At 40.8% G+C, this 25,624-nt stretch overlaps 1 protein-coding gene across 1 annotated transcript in view; it reads right to left on the bottom strand.

Moving 5' to 3' along the window:
• LOC149257628 (pyruvate kinase 1, cytosolic-like) overlaps positions 1-25,624 on the bottom strand; it is a 266,221-nt gene that overhangs the window by 148,193 nt on the left and 92,404 nt on the right. The gene's annotated exons all lie outside the window — the stretch shown is intronic.

The raw sequence follows: 25,624 nt of genomic DNA, 5'->3' as shown, positions 1-25,624 counted from the left end.
GGCCTGCCTCAACCCCAGGAGGCCCTGCGTCAGCTCTCTGGGCCTCTGCGTCAGACACGCTGGCCCTGCGTGAGACTAGTTGCTCCTGCGTCTCTCCCTCTAGCTGCTCTACTGCTATCCCGGCACTATCTCTGCCTCTCTGTATCATCCTCACTACCCCTCACTGTTGGTCACTGACTAAACTTTGCTTAGCAACTCCGCTCTAGCAAAATGAATGACTGATCACTCTGGTGTGTTCTCCAACAGACCTTCGAGCCTCCTCTTATACTTTTTCTGTTGGTCCTTCAAAGGCCGAGATTACATCTCTAATCAATGGCTAAGATTAGATTTGGCTTGATCCATGACTTTTGGACCCTTCTAATCCAGTTTTATATTAATACCCATTACTATTTTATTTTTCCTAAGTTTGGACTTAGGAACTCTATTAAAAATATTAATTATTTTAAAATCTCCCAAACCAAGTACAATCTGTCCAACCCATTTCTGGGTCTTGGAGATCTCATGTGCTTTAGCCTCTCCACCAATTTTCATGGCTAGAGCACATCCGATGCAATCCCAAATCAACACTCCCTCTTAGCGAAGATTATGCTCTAGTAATACTCCTCACTGAGTATCACACTGATCATCCGGCACTGGTACCTGTGTTGATGCTAGGCCTCCCTACCCAACATCCTCTGCACTACTACATCCTGTACTGCTGACCATGGCCCTGCCCCTGCCACTGCCACTACTGCATCCGTACGACAGCTCCTCCTGCATCCGTGCTACTGGTGGTCCTTAGTCCCAACACTGCATCTGCACTGCAACCCCCTCTCATCATGCTGCATTGTGCTACTACTAACCGCTACTGCCCTGCAACTCGGTTACTGAGAAGTAACTGACCCACCCAACTTCTGACATCCCTGTCAGGCTAGAAACACTCCCAACGCTGAAGCTCCCTCTGCAGCTGACAAGTGCTCCCTCTACTGACCTTTGCGCTGCTGCAACAAATCCCTGCATCTCGCACTGTTGCACACCTCTCTGTGCCATCCAGCACTAGTGCAACACTCTTGTGCCTCTCACATTGTTGTAACCTGCTAACCTCGCGTTGTCTGAGAACTCCTGCACTGTAGCTCTCTCTGCTGCTCCATCCGCATCTGTCTCTACCCACTCAGCCAGTCCTGCTACTCCTCGACAGGGCTCCCGTAGCAAGGTCTAATCCAAGAGGCTGGATACCTCGAGGATCCTGCCCCTCATCGCCTGTAGTGCATCTAACTACAGCTCGATGTCTCCCCACTTCCGCTCAAGCAGCGTGTGTGCACTCATGGCACAATCATCGTCTATCAAAACTTCCTTCTCTGCCTGTGCTAGCGCTGCCTTAGTCTCAGAAGACTCTCCCTTACTCCTCTTCCTTGGACACTGGGTCGCATAATGACCCAACGCCCCACAGTGGAAGCACTTGATCTTGGAGAGATCTTTCTTCTTCCGCTTTTCTTGCTTTCCCTCAGATGCTAGGGCCACATCTTCCTCCTCCTGCTTGACTTTGATCCCCTCGCTGCTGCTACCCATCTTCGACTGCCGTCTGATCTCTTCTTAGGGAAGAGTTGCCCACATCTCGTCCCAAGGTGGAAGTATCCCTCTGTCGAGTATACTCTGGAGAAATATTTCCCAGTCTTCTGAGACAGCATTCAGGGTTCTCCTCAACATTAGCTCCTGATCCGGTGTCGCCCCTATAACAGTCAAATGATCTTGGATCTCATTCAGTCCTCTGAGGAAGGTGTCAATCGATTGTCCCTTCTTCATCTGATACGACCTCATCTGATTCTCGAGCAACATTCTTCTCTGCACAGAAGTATGCTGATACAGCTTCTTGAGAGCCTCCCACATCTCAAATGTCGTTTCCTTCTCAGCTATATGTGGTACCACATGATCCTTGACCCTGTCAAGGATAATGCACTTGGCCCTCACCATCGCCTCCTCATACTTGTCATTATCACTGGGGTCGACTGGGACAGCTATTACCTTCAAGGCGAAGTTCTTGACACGATTCCTGTCAAGCACTGATAAGATTCTGGCCTTCCAGACTGCGAAGTTCGATGCTCCGTCCAGTCTATCCTGGTCTCTTACCCCGTGTAGTGCCATGATGCTCCTCTACTTCCCTTCTGGAAGTTCTCTGTTCGACTCCTCTGAGTCTCTACTTCCCGTCTGGAAGTTCTCTTCTGGACTCCCTCTAAGTCCTAATTTCCCTCCTGGAAATCCTTCGACCGCTTATCGAGCTGCCCCCTACTCTGATCGACTTGTGCAATTGTACTACTAATCCAGGTTCCTCGGCTAGAAACCCTCGATAACAACTCCTCTAGCACTGCTTTGCCAGGTACTATTCTGACTACAGTACCTCGCCAGCTACACTCTACAATATTCCTGCAGCTTTCTAGACCCCAACGACTACCTTTTTGCGAACTGCGTCAGCCCCTCTCTGCCTCACGCTGGCTTTGCATCACCCCAGATGGATCTGCATCAGCCCTGGGATGCCCTGCGTCAGCCCTCTGGCCCTCTGCATCAATAACGCTGGCCTTTCTAGGGCTCTGTGCAGCCCCCGACTTCCTCTGCATGGCCCTGGCTGGCTCTGCGTCACACTCTTTGGCTTCTGCGTTGCTAGAAACAGCGTCTATCACCTCGGGACAACTGTTTTCTGCTGCTATTGCTCTACTCGGCTGATATCTTGTAGTCCTCCTGTGATCTGCAATCACCCTCTGATACCATGTTGAAGTTTCTAAGTTTACTTAGAAACCCTCCATGCACTTTATCTGATTTATTCCTACCTACTTGTCATTTTTCTTAACAAGTTATTTACAATGTAAATACTGAAAATAAACACTAGTGCATGCTCAACATATTACAGATCAGCGACTAAAAGAAACAAGAACAAACACACCACATGACACCATTATTTTTGGACTAATGTCCCCAGAAAAACCAATGCTACTATCTGAGGGGTTTCTTAATAAGCAATATCAGAGGACAATCTGGGTGTCGAAACTGGCCTACCCAACAGAGAATTTCCTTGGCAATAATACCTCTTGGTTTCTGACAAATCTCCTGGCTAAAACCCCGGATAATCCTTTCGGCAACTCCTCAGCACAAAACTGCTCAGAAACCCCAGCGTCTACCCAATCTGCACTACGTCAACCTCTCCTGGCCCAACGTTGGTCCTGCGTCAACCCCAGGAGGCCCTGCGTCAGCTCTCTGGACCTCTGAGTCAGACACGTTGGCCTCTCTGATGCTCTGCGCAGCACTTGGCTGCCTTTGCATGGCCTTGCGTGAGCATTGGCTGCTCCTGCATCTCTCTTTCTGGATGCTCTGTTGCTATCCCAGCACTATCTCTGCCTCTTTGTCTCGTACTCACTACCCCTCACTGTTGTTCACTGACTCAACTTTGTTTAACAACCCCGCTCTAGCAAAATGAATAACTGATCACTCTAGTGTGTTCTCCAACTGACCCTCAAGCCTCCTCTTATACTTTTTTTTGTTGGCCCTTCAACGACCAAAATTACATCTCTAATCAACAGCTAAGATTAGATTTGGCTTAATCCATGTCTTTTGGACTCTTCTAACCAAGTTTTATATTAATACCCATTAATATTTTATTTTTCCTAAGTTTAGACTTAGGAACTCCATTAAAAATATTAATTATTTTAATATCTCCCAAACCGGGTACAATCTGCCCAACCCATTTCTAGGTCTTGGAGATCTCATGTGCTTTAGCCTCTCCACCAATTTTCATGGCTAGAGCACATCCGATGCTACCCCAAATCAACATATCACTGATCAACATAATCAATCATCAAATTCATCACCACTGCTCACTATAAATCACAACTCTTAATGTTGCTATTAAAATATTCACAAATGCACAAATGAGAGGTGTGCCGCAAATGGGAGGGGTCAGGGGGTTATTTCTTTATATAATATTTTTTTGAATTTAGGATGGTAGAATCTAGGTATTAGGTAAAAAAATTTAAATTATTTATCCTCACATTGTGCTCCATGGTGCCAAATCAGACCAACTCAATCAAGTCGTACATCGACCATGAACTGTTTAGGATATCAAGTCAATACAATTTATGTTTGACTGATTCGACTCAACCAATACCAAGTTCATGTCATCCATTTTTTAAAACTATACCACTAGAGTTTGTGTGTAAATAGTGGGACTTTGTGGGATGATCCCTTGTTCAATGAGACTCATGTGTGACCTGATGATTATGCCTTTAATCGCTTCTTCTTATTTGATATCTTATTTGTGCGCTCAGCCATGATGATGTCCCTTCTTTATATCTTATTTGTGCACTCAGCCATGATGATGTCCCTTCTTGATATTACATGATGTCTTCATGGTACATGTTTTATGCAAGAACTATTGTTTTAATTGATTAATAGGAGATGGTGGTCATAGACCCACCATCCCCCTTGTGCTTGCTGATATGGATCATTAAGTACGACAACCCTAGACATGTATGAGAGTCAAGATCGATAGGCACTGATGTTTATGAGATTGTCAAAATTAATAGGCACAAATGTTTATGAGATTGATGATTTAGTTAGCATTAAATGCCTTGATAATGGCTATGTAACATTGGTAATTCTTAGATGATGATTAGCATTATTAGTTGTTAATGATATGGATGATATTATACAAAATGTTGTTTAAGATGCCTATCGTTGATGCTTTAGAAAATGATGTTGATACCACATGAGGCATTGGTATTCTTGATAATGGCTAAGTAGCATAGATGACCCTTGATGATGATTTATTATGATCTTTCTTTATTACAATATGACTAATGTTGTATATGTGTATTGGGTGTCTGCCATTGATATTTTCATATTATGATTTATGACATTTATATATATAAGATGCCCTATCATTGTCATATTTCATATTATGGTGAGATTAATTATGATGATAATGTGGTATATATATTGGTATTTTGGATGGACTAATTTGTTATAAGTTGAGATCATGGTGGGAGATGGGGAAATGCACTCAAGGGAAGGGCTTTTAGCTCAATTAAGATCATTATCATATCCTAATGCCTATGAAATAGGAAAATACTTGTCAAAATGGCTTCCAAAGTTGAGTAAAATGGCAGAAGCAAAATAGTCGTAACTTGCATTTACCCTATTCTTGACACTTGTAAATTCACCCTCAAGCCCAAATTCACCCTTGCATGAGAAGGGGCAAGGCCAAGAGACAAATCTTGGGAAGATGTTACAGTGAGATAGATTACAAAACAGGCTACCTACTCATTGTTGAGGCTAGCTAGCCCATGAGGAAATGCTTTGTGATTTAATCATTGTTGTGTGAGAACATATGACTTTGGTTTTTATACTTGGTTGAGTAGAATTGTTAGTTGCTCTAACCAAGTCTATGTCGACTAAGGGGTTATGTTAGAACATGTGATTTGGAATTCTGCACTTGATTGAGTAGAATTGTTAGCTACTCTAACCAAGTTTGCGTGGACTAAGGGTTTGCAAGTGTGCCTATATCTCAAAGGGGTGCCTAAGTACAGTTTGTGCCTAGTTCCTTATACCATTTTGGCCTCAATTTGCAATAGGCACTATCAAGTGTGATTTTGATCACCTGGAAATAAAGGTGACAGTCAATTACTTGCATAGCACAACACCACCATCGAGTATGGTTGCAATCATCAGGGATTGAGGGCAATAGTAAGATCTTTGCTCGAGGGGGCACCATTGTCTTGGCTTGTTGCAATCACTAAGGCTGAAGGTGGGAAGACCCCTATGTGAAAATTTTGGCACTACGAACTTATTCTGCAACTCAGAAAATTTCGCCACGAAATTTTATTGCAGCAACTGGGAATTATTCTTCTAACAGTAAATTAATTAACAGTTTGTTCGCATGTTGTCACTCAGATTGTACAAGCACTGCGACAACAACTCAAGTCAGGGGCTATCACTCTAATCCTCGACCTCTCCGTTCTATCTGTCTCCCAACAGCAGGCTATGGGGGGTAGTCCCTAGGAAATGTCAAGGTGCAAGACTTGATGATAACCAACAAATCTAGGAGACACAGTTGAATAGCCTAGCCACTTGGTTAATTTTGGCAAGATTTAAAGCTTGGATTAGATTTCTTATGTGAGACCAATGCCTTGTGGAGTCAACTTCTTGCTTTAGATAAATTAGAGACCAAGAGACCAAATGAACAATCGTTGCTTAATGAATGCTCGACTATCCTAGATGAAATGTAAATCCTATGACTAGGTGAGATCCGGGAATCTTGGTTAATTTTAATCAGATGTCTAACTAAGTGTATCCCTTCCAAGTGGGATTTAAAGTTTAGAATGTACATGTATTCCCAAGCTCAAGAGGGAGGTTAATGAAGGACCCTATTAGATGATTTCAACCTCTAAGGGAGTGATATTATTATGGTACATCCGTCAAATAGCAGCTACCATGTAAAATAATGGTGGAACAGAGTGAGATGTTAAAATCCAGAAACCCCAAATCCCACTGCAGCAACTGATTAAGTTTCTTCTATTTGTTAAATAACTTGAGCAAATTATTTACTACATCCTACAGTAAATATCGAAACTAATACACTGCAGCCTTCACAAATACAATATTGTGGAAGAAAATTAAGTTGGAAGAATAGATGCACACACACACAAGTACATAGTTATTTTTGGACCAATGTCCCCGGAAAAACCCAACTTGGGAAAACTGGTGCAGCAGCTGAGGGTTTTATTATTATGCAATAGTAAATCTGAGTACAAATCTATGGATGCTCAAATCTAACAATCCATACAGAGAAATGACTAACAGAAGTCTAGTGAGAAAAATCTCACTCTCACCGGTGATCCGACACTGACCTTGGCTCAAGATGAGTTGCTCTATGTTGCCTCTGCGCAATCCCTACGTCACACATCTTGGAACAACATCTCTCTCACTAACTGATCCACTGTTGTCTAGGAAATGGACTCTCCTGGCCTCCAGGCTACCACTCCAGCTTCTAGCACTAAATCACTGCTTCTCCCCAACAAAATATGGCTTCCCCTCTGAAGCATTGCACTGCCTCTCTATGGAACTCACTGTGTCTCTACAATGCACTCACCGAACTAGAAAATATCCCTCCGACCTTACTATCCCTGCCCCTCTCTCATTGCTTCGATCTTACTTAATCACCTTCAGCAATTAAATGTTGTTACTCGAAGATCGATTTCCCAGCAAAAGCGAATCCCTGGTGTCTCAAGTGTTGTCTCCAACCCCCATCGAATTTCTTCTTATAATCACTTGTTGAGAAATCAATAGCCAAGATTAAAACATAATCGATGGCTAAGATTAACTAGAGCTCGATCCATGTCTTCTTCTAGAAGATTCTCACCATGACTTAATTAATACCCTTTAATTAATCAGATTTCCTAAGTTTAGACTTAGGCACCATTAAAAAAGGATTAATTATTTAAATTAAGTCGTCTCTAGGTGGAATTTCCAGAATTGATTTCTAGGTTTTGGATAATACATGTATTCTAGCCTCTCCACCAAATTTTGTGGCTAGAATACAACCAATGCTACTAAAACTAACATGAGGCAATAGGGAAGGCTCCAAGCCACATGCCACAGTACAAGGGTAGCTATAACGAGGGAAGCCCACACATGGGTGTAGAGATGTAGGAGGGAGAAATCGTGGTACATGAATCACCCCGGCCTTTGTTTTTCCACCATTCTTCATATGCCTTTTGTCTTTTATTGATTTTTCTTTCTTTTAACTGCTTGGGGCTCCAAGGAATGAGAGCATGATGCGTATGATAAAGCAGTGAAATCATGGGTTGGGACAATCATGGGCTCCTTAATGACGTAGGGGGCGCACATAGGGGCACTAGTAACTAGGGTTATGGCCATAATGATAAGGGGTAGAGCTCATGTTTAGCTTTTACCCATGCACTAATTTTTTGTCCCGACCATCTTTTGCATTTTATTGTACATTTCCTGTTGTAAGTGGCCAAATTATTCTTTTAACTTACTTTTTACTTGCATCAACCTTTGGGGCATCGTTCCAGGCCTGACCCAAAATGTGTACAAGGGGAGGGGAGGCTAACACCTTGTGGACCCAACGGACAAATGCGGACCCAAATGGGAAAAGTGTGAAAAGGGGTTATAATGAGCAGCGGAGTGATGTATTTGGTGACGGGAAGCGGGACCACGCAACCAAAATCGAGGTTTCCCATGTAGTGCCACTCCTAAATTTGACAGCCAATAAAGGAGATCCCATGAGACTAGGATACAAGATTAACCGCCAAGTTGGGACAAGGGAACAAGAGTATAGACCAAGCCCATTCTTTTTGTCAAATCGCCCCACTGATCCATGTCCAAATGTGTCCAAGAAAAGCAAGCAAATATACCCAATTACATAATGAAAAGCCATAGCTTCGGGGTTGGAAGGCCCACCTTCAAACATATGATCATAACAGATGGGCAACGGCACATAATGGCTAGCTCAGGTGGCGGAGAATGTTTGCACATTGAGCTATCTAGTGGCTGCAAGGGGTTGTTGGCTATCAACTGAAGGCAATTCTAGGAGAAAAAAAATATTCGTATAGGTGTCACCCACTAGTGGTGGGTAATAAAGACCATGCTACCAAAATCAGGGTTTCGCAAGTAGTGCCCATCCTAAAGCTATAAGGTAATAAGGTAGATCCCACAAGACTAGGATTGAAGATTAACCCCCCTTTTAAGGTGAGGCAACAAAATCATGGTCAAAGCTCTTCCTTCTTCCAAGTTCCCTAATAATCCATGCCCAAAATGCCTAATGAAAAACAAGCATAAGCTCCCGATTGCACAATGAAAAACATACCTTTTGGGTTGGATTGTCCACCTTCTAACATATGTTCTGAACAGATGGGCGAAGAAACATACAATTGATGCAAGGAGCGGAGATAAAGTGGCACATCACATCGATTATGGGCGGTTCTATTGAGAAATCTAGGGCATAAGTATTAGGTCATTTCTCTTCTATTAGTAACTGCTTGTGAGTGCTTTTTACTTCTTTAGATTAGGATCTTCTTTACTTAAGTTATTAGTGTTCTTCTTCATCAAACAGGGACCAATGCATGAACATAAATAGACAAGAGACACAGAATGCAGGCTATGAGCCATGGCCAAAACCTCTCACTCTTTGAGAGGAAAACCCGCACAAATTCTTCTTATAGAGATTCCAATTGACGAATACCAAGACCAAGACCCTTGACTTAGTTGCCACTCCAAGACCAAGACACTAGTTCCCCTAATTGTCTTCTACTCTTTTCTTCTTCTTCACTCCTCTTCCGCTTTGACCTTCTTAGCACTGAGATCATCTCCTATCATATAGCAACGAACTGTAGATACACTTGAGATGGGACCGAAATACATCATTGTAGAATCACCGAAATGTGATCACTGTAGCAGCACCGAAACTAAGATAGCACCGAATCTGTGAGTCTGAGATAGCACTGAATCACTGTGATGTATCACTGAACTATCTCCATTGCAATCCTTAGTCTATATGCCAAGATTGTCACGAAGTCATCTCTGAGATCACCGAAACTTAGATCACAAATATGTTACCGCAGTCTTCCCTGAAATCTGAGCTTGTAGACTGTGTCATAGTTCTGAAACTTCTCTTCTTTGAGATCCGAATGGTCACTATAATTTCCTATCCGAATCACAAAGGTATCCGAAATTATCTCTGCATTTGCCACCCGAATTTCAGAAGTATCCGAACTCCTTACACTCTGTCTGAAATGCGAACACCCTACACGCATATATATAGTAGTTGTCCCATATAAATAAGTCGACCTGTGAATCCGAAGAGGTATGTCTCCATTAGGTGAGCCAACATGAGTTCTTTACTTTGTCTTGAGACCGACTTGAAGAGCAGTAACTAGTGCTTGCCTTGGAGGGCTATTTTAACAATCCTATAGACTTATATATATTAGTAGCATGCCCAAGAAGGGTTCTTCATACATGACATTGACTCTTTTTTACTTTTATGACAAATCCTAAAGGCTCTCAAGGGGAGCCATCTAAAACATAAAATCCTTGCTCATGAAACCCATGAGTCAAGCATACAATCATTTTATTTTTCTTTACATCAATTACAAAAATCATAATTACATGTCATTATGAAGACCAAACCTAGTTACACTTTTCAACAGACTCTCAAGGGCTACTAACTGTCGGTTGAAGAAGATGACTCAGAAAGAAGCTCTCCTAGGGGTCCCCACTTATCGATGGGTAACAAGGCCTTCTAATAGAGCATAAGGGATGTAAAACTTTAGGAAAAATTAAGCTTTCAAAAGCCTACAACTACTTATTTAGGAGTAACTTGTAGTGTTTTTGGGCACATTAATCATGGGAAAAGAGATAAAGCTTGAACCTAAGAGCAAGAAATGCATCTTTGTTGGGTATAGTAAGGAGTGCGAAGCCAACAAGTTATGGGATCCATATATCAAAGATGTGTTTGTACGCACAGATGTAATATTTGATGACATTTTATCATTCACGTCCTTCTAACTCACTTCCTCGGTTGAATTGACCGGTTATGTTGATGATGATGATTTGCCTATTGCTAAGGATAATGATGGTAGGGATTCTGATAATTCTACCTCAGCTAGTTCAAATTATAGTGATTAAATTGGTTGATTACTCTTCTTCTATATGAAAATGTGGATAATTGTACTTCAAATGATGACAAGCCTTATGTTGATACTCTCGGTGGCTCTGATGACACAAAAAACAGCAAGAATTTGTCTCAATAGGTTGCAAAAACCATCGAAGCTACAGATGTTGATGAAGGTAGTCCTTATGAACCAAGAAAGGCTAGAGGGCAAAGCAATAACAATCCCATGGCTAACATAATATCTACAAAAGATCCAATGACTTATCACAAGCTCCAGGTAAAGATGAATACGAAAATGCTATGAAATAACAGTATAATGCATTACTAAAAAGTAAAAATTCAAAGTTATGGGTGGCAGGAGCAGGGGGGAGGGTGTAATCTATTACCTTGGTGTAAAAAGAGAAATAAGGTATTCTCAGGGCCTAGGAATAGCCTCAAATAACGAAGGAGAATTTTATAGCCTATACCAAGGCATCATCCTTACAAAATCTCTAAAAGTATTGAACCTAAAAATTGTAGGGGATTCCTCCCTGCTCATATCTAACCTACAAAAGGATTCTACTCTAGATGATGATGATAAACTGAAGGTATCCTATTTAGAATAAGAGGATTGCTTCACAATCTCATGCACTATGAAGCTCTCCATATTCTAAGGTTGAATAATGAGGAAGCAAATCAATTAGCTAACCAAGGTACCAAACTAGGAAAAGGAGATTTAATAATCAACAACACCAAGCAGAAATGTTTGATCCCTTAGGAAGGATTTGGGTGATCAAGCTACTTTCCCAAGTTGATCAATGGAACTCTAAACATAATTAGAACAACGAACATCCTCAACAAAACAGAATAGATACGTGGTTGGCCATTGTGTGGGGTAAAATGCCTAGTCACTAGACGATCTACGATGAATGTCTAGTCCCCTTCTCTTCCAGGACGGAACACAAACTTGGAGAAGAAGTTGAATAGCAAATTGAGACACAAATTATGGAGGAGAAATGTACTAGCCCAGAACAAATGCACAGGAGGAAACCACAAGACATGAATATTTTATCCAAGATCAGTACATCCCCATGCAAAAAAATGATGAGAAGGTGGTGTATGTTGACGACCATAGAGGGATTCAGCATGGGAGAACGAAGTTGGTATCACCTCTCATGAACCCAATAGATTAGGCTTTCCTTTGCCTCGTGCTTCATGAACCAATTGTCAACAGGGAACCTTATCATCTCATTAACAATGGCACCTACCATCTCTCCTCAATCGCCTTTCTCTCATCTCGTCTACTAACATCTGCAGGTGTGGAGGGAGGAGGAGGACTCAAACTCTCTAGGAAATTCTGGAAAATTCAAGCGCAAAGATGCAAGGGGGGAATGAAGATTTGAACACAGGTATTTCAACTTTGCCAACTCGTCACAACCAGTTGGCCTCTTCAATCACAACTGTTATGGAACATATCAGACCAAAGAACCCAAATGGGAAAAATTGACAATGAAATACTTAGGGACCCAAACGGATGAAATAGCCCAGCAACTAGACAAGAAAGATATGGCCTCCCCTTCAACAGCGAGCTCGGTCAATAAAGAGAACCAGGATCTCCCGAATCTTAATCAACCTCTAGACGAACAGAATAGTCCAAAGAACACTCAAGAATTCAATGCATCAAAGCCAAAAAAAATATCCCAGTATATGATGTTATGTAAATTTTGTTTTTTGTGAGGAAGTTTTTAGAGAATCTGTACATATAGCATAGCATAAGTGAAATTATAGAAATGTACAAGAAAGAAATAGTAATTTTGGACTTTTAGGGCCTGCTTCAAGCCCAAACTCTAAGCCTTTATGGCTTTACTTTTGTCTTTGAAGCCCTATAATCACCCTATGAGTGACCTCAGTTAAAGATTTATTAAATGAAGGTATTACAGACTCATGTGCTGGTGTGTGTGTCTATATTATTTAAGCAACGGATCGATCAGATTACCAATACACAGACAATTTGAATGGAAAGACAGCGGAGAAATACAGTAAGCAAATACAAGAACACAAGAAATTAATAAAGAGTTCACCCTATTCTCCAGGGCTACATCTCCGGTCCAGCTTCAGTGGTGGCCTTATTTTATTGTGTTTCAAGCAGAGAATTACAATGCAGGAGCTCAATATGAGTCACCTGAAACAGATTTGCTTGGCAGGGTGGTTCTTGGATTCCCCAAGCCACTGGAGTGCACAGACTTGTTTAACCACCAGCTCTGTGACCTTCTGGTCTACAATAGAAAGAGCCCAATGTGGTGCTCAGTCCGAACAGATCCTCTCTGGGATGGCTTGAATCCCTCAAGCTCTCTGGTGCTCAACGCTGCCTTTGGTCAGCTCGGCCCTCTGTCCTCTTCTGCTTTTGCTTCACTGTCTTTTCCCCTGTGTTCCGTCCTCCTCTCAAGATTCTGGTTCCTCTCTCTCTCTCTCTGACTGACTGACTGTATTCTATCTCTGTTCATGGCTTTAAGCCATTCGTTTCCATGTTTATTCAGTTCCTCTTCCGCCTCCGTCGAATCGCCTTTTGCAGCTGCGCTTGGAGTTCCCTGTTCGGCGTCATCATCAGGCTCACAAGGAGTGGCCACATGTCCTCCTGTAACGCGCCAGCCTGCTTCGTTGGTTCAGTTCTTCGGTTACATCGTGGATGAAGTCTTCCTCCACCGTGGCGGTCAAAACGAACTTCAAATCCTTCTAAATCGCGGCTCATTCCTTCGTCGATTCCGCTTCCCCCATTAAGCGCGATCTCAATTGTCCGATCTAGGGCCTCCAAATCCGACGTCGTTCGCTCGTCCCGTGCGGTTGACTAGCTCGACCATTAACGCGCGATCAGCGGTGGTTTTCTCTCTCCTCTGCTTGCCATGCGTCGACCGCTAAGTGGGATCGCTCCAATTTCTCCGAAATCGCTTATTGTTTGAGGGCGCCCTGATCAATACCGTCGGTTTTTCCGGAGCGCGGGTCCGGCCTTGTCCTTTAGTGCTTTTCGCTTTTCGCCCGCGGTTCTCTGGCTCCCCACGCGTCCGAGTGCTCAGGGCTTCTCCATTTTGGCCCTTTTTGCTAATCGCGCATCAAAATCCACCTCCGTTTCCCGATCCGGGGCTCCTAGGGGCTAATTCGGCCTCCCGCGCAGTCTCCATGGGCCTCGGTCAACGCGCTTTGACAGAGGTCCTCGTCGTTCCACGTTGGCTGCCATTGCCACTGGTTCAAGGTGTTTTTTATCGTTGTTTTGGAATTTTTAAAAGTTTGTCCCGACCTGGTACAACCATGGCTTTGTTTAATCATTCTTTATGGATCCAATTCGGATCACGGCCTTCCCACTAAAAAGCTTTTGGACCACCAAAAGTTGGTTTTCTTTCAAGCATCGACTAAGTGAGGGTACTGTTGTCTCACTTGCCCAATCTCAATCCACTTTGCACTGCTCAGCTTCGAACCTTTGAGTCCAATTCGGAGGTACTCAACATCCCCTCTGCGCGTCGTCCTTACCTTCTTGTCCAAGACTATGTCTTCCTGCAACTCATTCAGATATTCAGGTAGCAGGTCATCAATAGAAGCCAATTGACTTTGCTCTTCAGGATCCTCAATCATTGAAAGTTCAAACAATCTCAAGCAAACTGCATTTACGACTGAGTAGATGTGCATGTAAGCTGGTAGATCAAGGCGAAAAGCATTTTCACCAATCTTTTCAAGTATCCCAAAAGGTCCATCCCTGATAGGCTTTAACTTTATACCTTCACCTTGCATCCTATCCTGGCTAATATACAACCAGACCTAGTCTCCAACTTGAAAACTATGCCTAGCCTTGTATTTGGCTTGGCTCTTTTCCAGTTGTTCTTGTACTGCCTGGTGGATCTCCTAGATCTGTTCAATGAACCTAGTTGCCTTGTCCACATCACTGTGTCCATCAACTGTGGTATCTTTACCAAAGACAAAATCCAAAGGAGACCTTGGTATGAAACCAAAACAGGTCTCAAAAGGAGATCTCTGTGTAGAAAAGTGTTTTGCTCTGTTGTAAGCATGCTGCACATAACACAAATGTTCATCCCAAAGCTTAGGATGTTTGCTGCAATATCCCCTGAGTAACTGGATCACTGTTCTGTTAACTACTTCTGTCTGGCCCTTAGTTTGTGGATGAAAAGTTGTGCTTTTCTTCAATCGGGTGTCCATAAGCTCCCACAGACTTGACCAAAACTTCCCCACAAATCGGGTGTCTCGATCAGATACAATAGAAGTGGGTAATCCAAAATGAACCCATACATGTTCAAAGAATAATTTTGCAGTTTCTTCAACTGTAATCTGTTTATTACAAGGTATCAAAATACACATTTTGTTGAACCTGTCCACAACCACGTACAAATAATCATGACCTCTCCTAGATTTAGGCAGTCCTCCAACAAAATCCATGGAAACACTTTCCCAAGGGTGAGAAGGAACTGGTAATGGAGTGTACAAGCCTAGTTTTCTATTGTTGGGCTTGCTCTTAGCACACATAGTACACCCTCTTACATATCTAGAAATTGTCTCATTCATTTTTAGCCAATAACAAAATCTTTGCAGCCGTGCAACTGTTTTACTTATCCCAAAGTGACCTGATATCAGAGATGTGTGTGTCTCTCTAATTATCTTTCCTCTCTCGATTTGTGGAATGCAGAGTTTCCCACAATGATATATGAGTCGGTCCTTTACATGATAGTCCAATTCTTCTACCTTTTGCCTTGACTCAAAGTTGCATATACATATTTAAAGTCTATATCTTGAGCATATTGTTCAATGTAGCTTTCATGTAGTACAGAATTATGCTCAAGTATAGTAGATGCATTTATAATGGGTCTAAATAACATGTTTGCAGCTTTGTTATGTATGCCCTTTTTATATCTGATGACTAAATGAAACTGTTGTAGAAAACCCATCCATCTGTAATGTCTTGATTGCTGCAACATAGTTTGGGAGTGTAGATATTGAAGTGGTTGATGATCAATATGTATTACTGTCTCTTTGCCCATTAAGTAGTGTTTCCACTTTTTCACACTCTGAACTAATGCATACAATTCTTTATCATATGTAGAATAGTTGACTACTGCAGGATTAAAAGTCTCAGAATGATAACATATGGGTTTACCTTGCTGTGTCAACACTGCTCCCATGATCAATATGTATTACTGTCTCTTTGCCCATTAAGTAGTGTTTCCACTTTTTCACACTCTGAACTAATGCATACAATTCTTTATCATATGTAGAATAGTTGACTACTGCAAGATTAAAAGTCTCAGAATGATAACATATGGGTTTACCTTGCTGTGTCAACACTGCTCCCATGGCATAGTCACTGGCATCTGTTTGGATCTCAAACTGTCCTTGTAGATCAGGCAGTACTAGTACAGGTGTTGTACTAATCTTTTCCTTCAAGGTGTCAAAGGCTTTCTGATGTTTGCCTCCCCACTGAAACACCTTGCCCAATCCTGTCAAAGCATGTAAGGGAGCTGCAATTGAGGAAATATTAGAAATGAACTTCCTCCAATATTGTGCTGCTCATAAGAAGCTCCTCACTTTTGTAGCAGACTTGGGTTTAGGCTAGTTTACAATCACTGCCACTTTAGAGGGACCTATTTTCAATTCACCACCCCCTACTATATGACCCAAATAGTTTAGAGATGTTTTGCCAAATTCACATTTTGAGAGTTTAACATAAAGTTTTTCTCTTTCCAAAACACCTAATGTTTGCTTAACATGCTTTAAGTGTTCTTCCCATGTTTTACTAAAAATCAGATTGTCATCCAGATACACAATAACAAAATCATCAAGAAAAGTCCTGAGTACATCATTCATTAATCTCATGAAAGTAGCAGGGGCATTGGTAAAGCCAAAAGGCATAACCAGCGACTCATACAATCCCTGCTTTGTTTTGAAAGCAGTCTTCCATGCATCTTGCTCTGCAACTCTGACCTGATGGTATCCACTATGCAAATCTAGCTTGGTGAAATAAACAACGTCTTTCAATTGATCTAAAAGATCATCTATGCGATGAAGGGGATAACGATTATCTTTTCAATGCTCGGTAGTCAATGCACATTCTCCACGAGCCATATTTCTTTCTCACCAAAACGATTGGTGACCCACATGGTGATGTGCTAGGCCTGATGAACCCCTTCTCGAACAACTCTTGCACCTGCTTCTTGATTTCAGCATTCTCTAAAGCAAACAACTTGTACATTCCAATGTTAGGCAATGGAACATCTTGTTGCAAAATAATATCATGTACTATTTCCTTTTTGGGTGGCAGACCTTTAGGTTCCTGAAACAGAACATCATACTCTGAAACAATCTTTTCTATATCAGCTTGCTGCTAAGCATTACAGCCCTCACATACATTGGTTTTATCAGGTTTCTTTTCCTTTACAACCATTAGTAAGAATTGTTTGCATGAATTTATCATTCGTTTCATCTGCCCAGAACTTATGAGAGTATAATTATTCTTGAGCTTGTGAGCTCTTACAAAGTATTCGATTCCATCTTTAACAAGTAGATACTTCTTCTCAGCTCTATAGAAAAAAGCTTTTCTATCATACAAGTAAGGGCTTCCTAAAGCAATTCCACATATATCCAAAGGAATTATGTCTAACTCAACCTCATCTACAAATGTTGACCCAAAAGAAAACTTGAGTTTGCACTGTCTAGTCACTTGTAGTTGTGCTTTATCATTCAACCATCCTAATGGGTATGGTTTCTTATGAGGTGTAGTTGATAATCCCAATTTCTTTACAATTGCTTCAGAAATCAAATTTACTTGTGAGCCACTATCAAACAAAGTATCAATCTTTTGATGTTTGGAAATAACTCGAATATGGAAAAGCTCATGTCTTTTTCTCTCATGTTCTTCATCAATAATAGTTTGAGCAGAATTACTAGTAGATGCTTCAGAATTCTTACATTTTATACCTATGGCTGCAATGATTGTTTCATCTCCCGAGTCTGACCCCAAATCTTTCTGAATAGCTGCAGCAGTCTTCTTCTTCTTGCCCTTGGACTTCTTAGGTCTAGCTCTGGATGCAGAATCCAACAGTACTCATCATCATGCCCCTCCTTTTTACAATGAGTGCATGAATCTTTGCTTTTCTGTGCAGTGTTAGCCTTCCTTGCTTTCCACTTCTGCTTTCTTTTCTCCTTGCTCTTGCTTGCAGGGGGTTGGGATGGTCCCCCAACTTCTAGATTTCCATTCTTTTCTCTAGTTTCTAGATGAGTAGCTTGTACAGATATCTCATCTATACTAGTGGGATTAAACATGAGGATGGTATGCTTCATGTAGTTATGTAGACCACCAACGTACTTCAAAAGAGTCTCTGGTGAGTCTAATGAGATCCCTAGAATCAATGCTCTCTTTCTAACTTCTTGAGTGTACCCTTGCACACTTTGCCCTTTCAACTGCCGAAGAGTTTGCCAACTCATCATGGCTTGTTGCATGTAGGCCAATGGATAGAACTGCTTCTTGATTGCAGAAACAAAGTCACTCCAGACAGAGATAGTCTTCCCATGTCTCTTCATGTCAGCTTGGGTTCTGCCTTCCCACCAAACCAAGGCAGTGCCTCCTAGGCGTAGGCTTGCCAGCTGAATTTTGCTCTTGTCTGAGTCAATGTTTTGCACTCTGCAATACACATCAATTTGTCTAATCCAATTGTCCAACTTTTCAGCATTTAGCTCTCCATCATATATAGGCAAATCAAATTTAACATCTAACTTGATCAAAGATGTTTTCTTATTATGCACAGGGCTATTAGGAGGTGTAAGAAAGCTTTCCTCTTTCCCTTTTCCTTTTGAGTGGTCATGGGAATGAGACTCATCTTCTTCTTTGTCTTGTTTAGAACCTGATGAATCTTCATCCTTATGCTTTCTAAAGTCCCTATACATTTCTTCTACCATAGACTTTATAGCTAGAAAACTCTCTATGAATTGAGGGTCCAGCCCCATAAAACCTTCCTCTAACATCGTCTTCCGAGGACAGACTCTCCCAATTTCAGGATTAGTTTCGACCAACTCTCCTTCTCTTAATTTGAGCTTTGATCTAGTGAGCATTCAACAGCTAAACCAACACAAGCTTGCCTAACCTTACAGCCTAGAGCTCTGATACCACTTGACTTGATAATCACCCTATGAGTGACCTCACTTAAAGATTTATTAAATGAAGGTATTATAGACTCATGTGCTAGTGTGTGTGTCTATGTTATTTAAGCAACGGATCGATCAAATTGCCAATACACAGACAATTGAATGGAAAGACAACAGAGAAATACAGTAAGCAAATACAAGAACACAAGAAATTAATAAGGAGTTCACCCTATTCTCCAGGGCTACATCTCCGATCCAGCTTCAGTGGTGGCCTTATTTTATTGTGTTTCAAGCAGAGAATTACAATGCAGGAGCTCAATATGAGTCACCTGAAACAGATTTTCTTGGCAGGGTGGTTCTTGGATTCCCCAAGCCACTGGAGTGCACAGACTCGTTTTCCTACCAGCTCTGTGACCTTCTGGTCTACAATGGAAAGAGCCCAATGTGGTGCTCAGTCCGGACAGATCCTCTCTGGGATGGCTTGAATCCCTCAAGCTCTCTGGTGCTCGACGCTGCCTTTGGTCAGCTCGGCCCTCTGTCCTCTTCTGCTTTTGCTTCACTGTCTTTTCCCTTGTGTTCCGTCCTCCTCTCGGGATTCTAGTTCCTCTGTCTCTCTCTCTCTCTGATTAACTGACTGTATTCTATCTATGTTCATGGCTTTAAGCCATTCGTTTCCATGTCTGTTCAGTTCCTCTTCCGCCTCCATCGAATCGCCTTCTGCAACTGTGCTTCGAGTTCCCTGTTCGGCGTCATCATCAAGCTCACAGGGAGTGGCCACATGTCCTCCTGTAAGGCGCCCACCTACTTCATTGGTTCAGTTCTTCGGTTACATCGTGGATGAAGTCTTCCTCCAACATGGCAGTCAAAACAGACTTCAAATCCTTCTAAATTGCGACTCATTCCTTCGTCGATTCCTCTTCCCCCATCAAGCACGATTTCAGCCGTCCAATCTGGGGCCTCCAAATCTGACGTCGTTCACTCGTCCCGCGCGGTTGACTAGCTCGAACGTTAATGCGCGATCAGCGGCGGTTTTCTCTCTCCTCCGCTTGCCACGCGTCGACCGCTGAGTGGGATCGCTCCAATTTCTCCAAAACCGCTTACCGTTTGAGGGTGCCCCGATCAATACCGCTGGTTTTTTCGGAGCGCGGATCCCGCCTTGTCTTTTAGAGCTTTTCACTTTTCGCCCGCGGTTCTCTGGCTCCCCACGCGTCCGAGTGCTCGGGGCTTCTCCATTTTGGCCCTTTTCGCCCAAATCCACCTCTGTTTCCCGATCCGAGGCTCCCAGGGGCTAATTCAGCCTCCCGCGCAATCTCCATGGGCCTCAGTCAGCGCGCTTTGACTGGGGTCCTCGTCGTTCCACGCTGGCTGCCATTGCCACTAGTTCAGGGTGTTTTTGATCGCTATTTTGGAATTTTTAGAAATTTGTCCCGACCTGATATAGTCATGGCTTTGTTTAATCATTCTTTATGGATCCAATTCGGATCACTTTATGGCTTTACTTTTCTCTTTGAGGCCCTATAGATGTTGTGTTGCATGCCTCATGCATATCTCTAATACAGAAATTATAGTTATGGTTAAAAAACAAGAAAAATCAAACTTCAAAGTTGGTGCCACTTCCAAAAAGTAAAAATATACTTCAGAAAAGCAATTTGATAAATATAAAGCAAGACTAGTTGCTAAGAGTTTCTCACGAAATGAAGAATTGATTATGAAGAGAAACTTGCCTCAGTTATAAAAATGAACAGCATCAAAATATTTTTTTCCTTACCAACAAGTTTAAAATGGCAAATTTATCAAATGGGTGTTAACATGCAGTCTTGAATGGTGATCTTCATGAGTAAATTCATATGCAGCAATTACCTAATTTTGTTGCTGAGGAAAATCCTAAATCTATTTGCAAGTGGAAAAATCTCTACTGGTTTCAACCAGGAACCTAGAATCTAGAATAATGAAGTTGAGAAATTGTATCAAAAGATGTAGATCAAATGAAGATCTTCATATAAAGAAGGAAAAGAGTGAAATATTAGTTGTGATTTTTTATGTGCATGACTCTGTTATTATCTATGGACCGAATTCTAACTAGAAACAAAGCAAAAGAAAGCCCCCAAGTATGGGACCAGCCAAAAAAAGTGGGAAGGAAATCTAATAAAGAAATAAGAGATGAGGTAGCAGCAAAGGAAATGGCCATAGGAACGCAATAGCCAATGGACTCTTTCCTTGGGAAGCAACGAAAAATATCAGCACAAAAAAAAGGGAGGGACACATCAAAAAAATAGTAAGTAATGATTACGGTCTCTTGGAATTGTAGAGGTCTTGGAACTACCTTTAAAATCAACGCAGTCAGAGACATAATAAAACAGGAGCAGCCAGACATCTTCATGATCCAAGAGACCAAAGCAAGCAAGCAAGAAAATAAAAAAAATGATCCAAAAACAAAAAGACTATGAAGGAACAACTCTAGAATCTAATGGAGATTCAGGTGGAATATGCACTATTTGGAACAAAAGGAAATGGGATTTAGTCAACCAAAAAATCAGCACTCATTGGATAAGAACAGATCTGAAAAATAACATCACAAAGGAGGAATATTGCATTATAAGCATTTACTCCCCCAACCACTACAAAGACAAAAGGCATTGTTGGAAGTTGGTGAAATAAGAAGTAGCAGAAAAACAAAGAGGCAATCTAATTTTGAGATGAGATTTAAATCTGATCAGAAATATAGATGAGAAGCTTGGTGGAAAATACTACAATGATCCATCAAGAACAGCGTTGGAAGAAATTATTGAAGAACAAAAATTAATTGACATTCCTCCAAGTAATGGAAAGTACACTTGGAGCAACAAAAGAACAGGAAAACACAACATAAAGGAAAGACTGGACATAATACTTATCCATGAAAATATAGCAACAGCCTTCACCATTGTGAAAAGCAAAATTGTCCATGTGTCAGCTTCAGATCATAAGCCAGTGGTGCTGACCTTGGGTAGGCTGTAAAACCAAGGACCTCTCCCCTTCAGATACAATAAAATATGGGACAGCAAAAAGGATTTTGGCAAAAATATTAGAGAAAATTGGAAAACAAATGTAACAAGCTCTCCTCAGTATGTGTGGGAAACAAAGTTAAAAAATTTAAGATTTCCCCCAACCACTACAGAGACAGAGCATTGTTGGAAGTCGGTGAAATAAGAAGTAGCAGAAAAACAAAGAGGCAATCTAATTTTGGGAGGAGATTTAAATCTGATCAGAAATATAGATGAGAAGCTTAGTGGAAAATACTACAATGATCCATCAAGAACAGCGTTGGAAGAAATTATTGAAGAACAAAAATTAATTGACATTCCTCCAAGTAATGGAAAGTACACTTGGAACAACAAAAGAACAAGAAAACACAACATAAAGGAAACACTGGACATAATACTTATCCATGAAAATATAGCAGCAACCTTCACCATTGTGAAAAGCAAAATTGTTCATGCGTCAGCTTCAGATCATAAGCCAGTGGTGTTGACCTTGGGTAGGCTGGAAAACCAAGGACCTCTCCCCTTCAGATACAATAAAATATGGGACAGCAAAGAGGATTTTGGCAAAAAAATTAGAGAGAATTGGGAAACAAATGTAACAGGCTCTCCTCAGTATGTGTGGAAAACGAAATTAAAAAACTTAAGACTTCATTTAAAATCTTGGGCAAAAGAAAATGAACTCAAAGATAAAGCAAACAAACTAGAACTTCAAAGAAAATGGGCAATATCAGTAAGGAAAAAGAGACTAAACAAGAATGTGAGCAAGATTATGCACAAGAAAAAGAGATTTTTCTGGAGTTATATAAACAAAATCAGCGAGAGGAAGAAGAAAGCAGGCAGAAATCACGATGTCTATGGTTAAAAGCGAGTGATAAAAACACTGTTTCTTTCATAATATAATGAAAATAAGGAGAGTTGGAAATCAAATTGAGAAAATACAAGTAGAGGGACAAGAAGTAAAAGAAATAGAAAATTTTAAGAAAGCAATGCACAACCATTACAAAAGTCTTCTTTCAGCTAGTGACCAGTAGGTGATTAGTGAAAAATTTCTACAGCAAATATAAAATAAATAAATAAATATTAAAAAATAAAAAAATAAAAAATTAGCGAGCAGCAAAACAGAGAATTAGATAAAGATGTCAATGAGTTGGAAATCAGAGAAACAGTGTGGAGTCTACCCCCCGAAAAGGCCCCAAGACCAGACGGCTACACAATAGCATTTTATAGGAATCATTGAGAAACTATAAAGAAAGACTTGGTGAGAATGATTAAAAATGCCTTTCAAAAAAAATAAAGTTGGGGGAAATACAAAAGCCTCCTTCTTGGCTCTCATTCCCAAAGAGCCAAACCCAACTTCTTTTGACAGATATAGGCCTATCTCCTTGTGTAATTCTTCCTACAAAATAATCACAAAAATTTTGGCAAATAGAATAAAAAAAATTCTGCCAACCATTATCTCAGAAAATCAAGGTGGTTTTGTACCAAGCAGGAAAATTATTGATAATGGAATAATCATACAGGAAGCTATACACAGTAGTATACAAAGAAAAGAAAAAGGAATGGTCATCAAGTTAGATATGGCCAATGCCTTTGATAGAGTGAATCACAAATTTCTAGTAGCAGTCCTCAAAAAGTTCGGTATTTCAACCAAATCCATAGATATTATTATGGCTTGTATCACTAATCCCTGGATAGCACCTTTGTTTAATGGAAGGCCAAGTAATTTTTTTCAAAGTTCTAGAAGATTGAGACAAGGTTGTCCTCTCCCCCCTTCATTTACATTATTATGGCAGAATCCTTAAGTATACAGCTGGAAAATCAGAGAGAAAAAAAAATAGCAGGTATTCAGAGCTCAAGAAGAGTCAAAGAGATAAATCACTCCCTCTTTGCAGACAACACCCTCCTCATAGGGGGAGCATCTGGCATCTTTGCAAAACGATTTAAAAAAATTTTAGATGATTTTCTTCTTGTTTCAGGAGGACTTTTAAACAACAACAAATGCAGAATTTACAGCTGGAATATCTCTATAAACACAATGCAAAGAATTTCCCACATAATGGAAATATCGGTACAAATAAAATGGATTCATTTCATATACCTTGGACTTCCATTAGCAAAGGAAATGGTCAAATCAGAAGTCTCGAATAAGCATGTAGAGAAAATGAAGGGAAATATTCAGAGTTGAGGAATGATGTGGCTCAACCAAGCAAGAAGAACAATAATGATTAAGGCCCTCCTTTCAGCTCTGCCAATATCTCAGTATGCAATAATAATGGCTCCGGCAAGTGCACATAAGCAAATGGAATTAATTATCAGAAGCTTCCTCTGGCAAGGAGCAAAACAAGAAAATAAAAAATCCAGCTTAGTTCAATGGGAGCAAGTAACTCTCCCTTTTGAGAAAGGAGGGATTGCAATTCGGATACCAGGATTGATGAATATTGCTCTCGGGACCAAAATAGTCTGGAGAATGATAAATGGCAAAGAACAGTGGTGGGAACAAGCTTTAACAAGGAAATACTTAAATTGTCAAAGGACAAAAATGCTCATTGAAACAATTCCAGAACGTTCTTGTACCCAGGTCTGGAAATTGGTTAAAAGACCATTCCACACATAAGAGATCAAATTTCTAAAAGTCCTGGCAATGGAAAAACAATCTCAATATGAGATGATAGAATAATGGGAGCAAATCCTCTAAGACAGCAGCAAAATCTAAGAGGATTAAAAAACTGGATGGAGGAAAAAAACCTCAATACATTATATTCAATTTCTGAATGGGAGCAGAATATCTGGACAAAATGGAGAGTGTCTGCACTACCTCCAAGATTGAAAAGTCAATGGGAAGATCTGAAAACTCTACTAGTTGGGGCAGCGCCAATAACTAAAGAGCATCAAGATGATTTTGTTTGGGATCCAAGCAGGGAAATTATACAGTGAAATTAGGTTACAATTATCTCCAAAATTACAACAGCCACGATGAATGGAATCTCTGGAAAGCAGCCTGGAAAAATAAGTGTTTGCCTAAAATTAAATTCTTCACTTGGTCTCTTCTGAAAGGTAAAATTCTCACAGTGGAAAACTTAAAAAAAAAAAAGGCTTTCAAGGGCCTTCCAAATATGTCATGTGCCAAAGGGAGGAGGAAAATATTCAGCACTTGTTTATGAATTGCATGATGGCAAGGGAATGCTGGAAGCAACTGATAAGTCCACTAGATCCAAGTATAAGCTCCACAACGCAGCTGACAAATCTCCACAAAAATTGGGTCAAAAACTACCAAGAAGAAAAAACCATAATAAATAGAATATTGAAATGTCTTCCCTCTACTCTCTGCTGGCAAATATGGCTAGCTAGAAACAAGTGCATATTTAAGGGACAAAAACCAAGCATCAGGACTATTATTTCAAACTTGGAGTCAAGTCTCGAAAATAATAGGTATAAATGGAGCAGAAAGAATGGATCAGAACATCGTACAACAAGAAGAAAGAGGTTGGTTCAGCAAAGCTTTAATAGAAAACAAATCTGAAAATTTTAAAAAAATAAATAAAGGCATGGCAAAACACAGGGAGTGGAAATTACGTCTGAACGACATGGAAATGGCTTAGTGGATCAAAGAACAAAAGAAGTATATATTATTCTTTGATGGAGCCTCAAAAAACAACCCAGGCAGAGCAAGAGCAGATGGCCTAATCCTAGATTTGAATGGTAAGAAAATATCAACCTATGAATGGAGCCTAGAAGAGATGTCAAATAACAGGGCAGAAGCCTATCGCCTTCTACTAGGCACAAAAATCTTAAATAAAAAGGGGATAAATGACCCCATAATAATTGAGGA

This window comes from Pinus tabuliformis, chromosome 6 (assembly GCF_031772625.1).
Source record: "Pinus tabuliformis cultivar Carrire ecotype Pingquan chromosome 6, CPIR1, whole genome shotgun sequence".
NCBI classification, from domain to species: Eukaryota; Viridiplantae; Streptophyta; class Pinopsida; order Pinales; family Pinaceae; genus Pinus; species Pinus tabuliformis.
The sequence above is the reverse complement of the archived record's forward strand: the minus strand, read 5'-3'. Positions and strand labels throughout refer to the sequence as shown.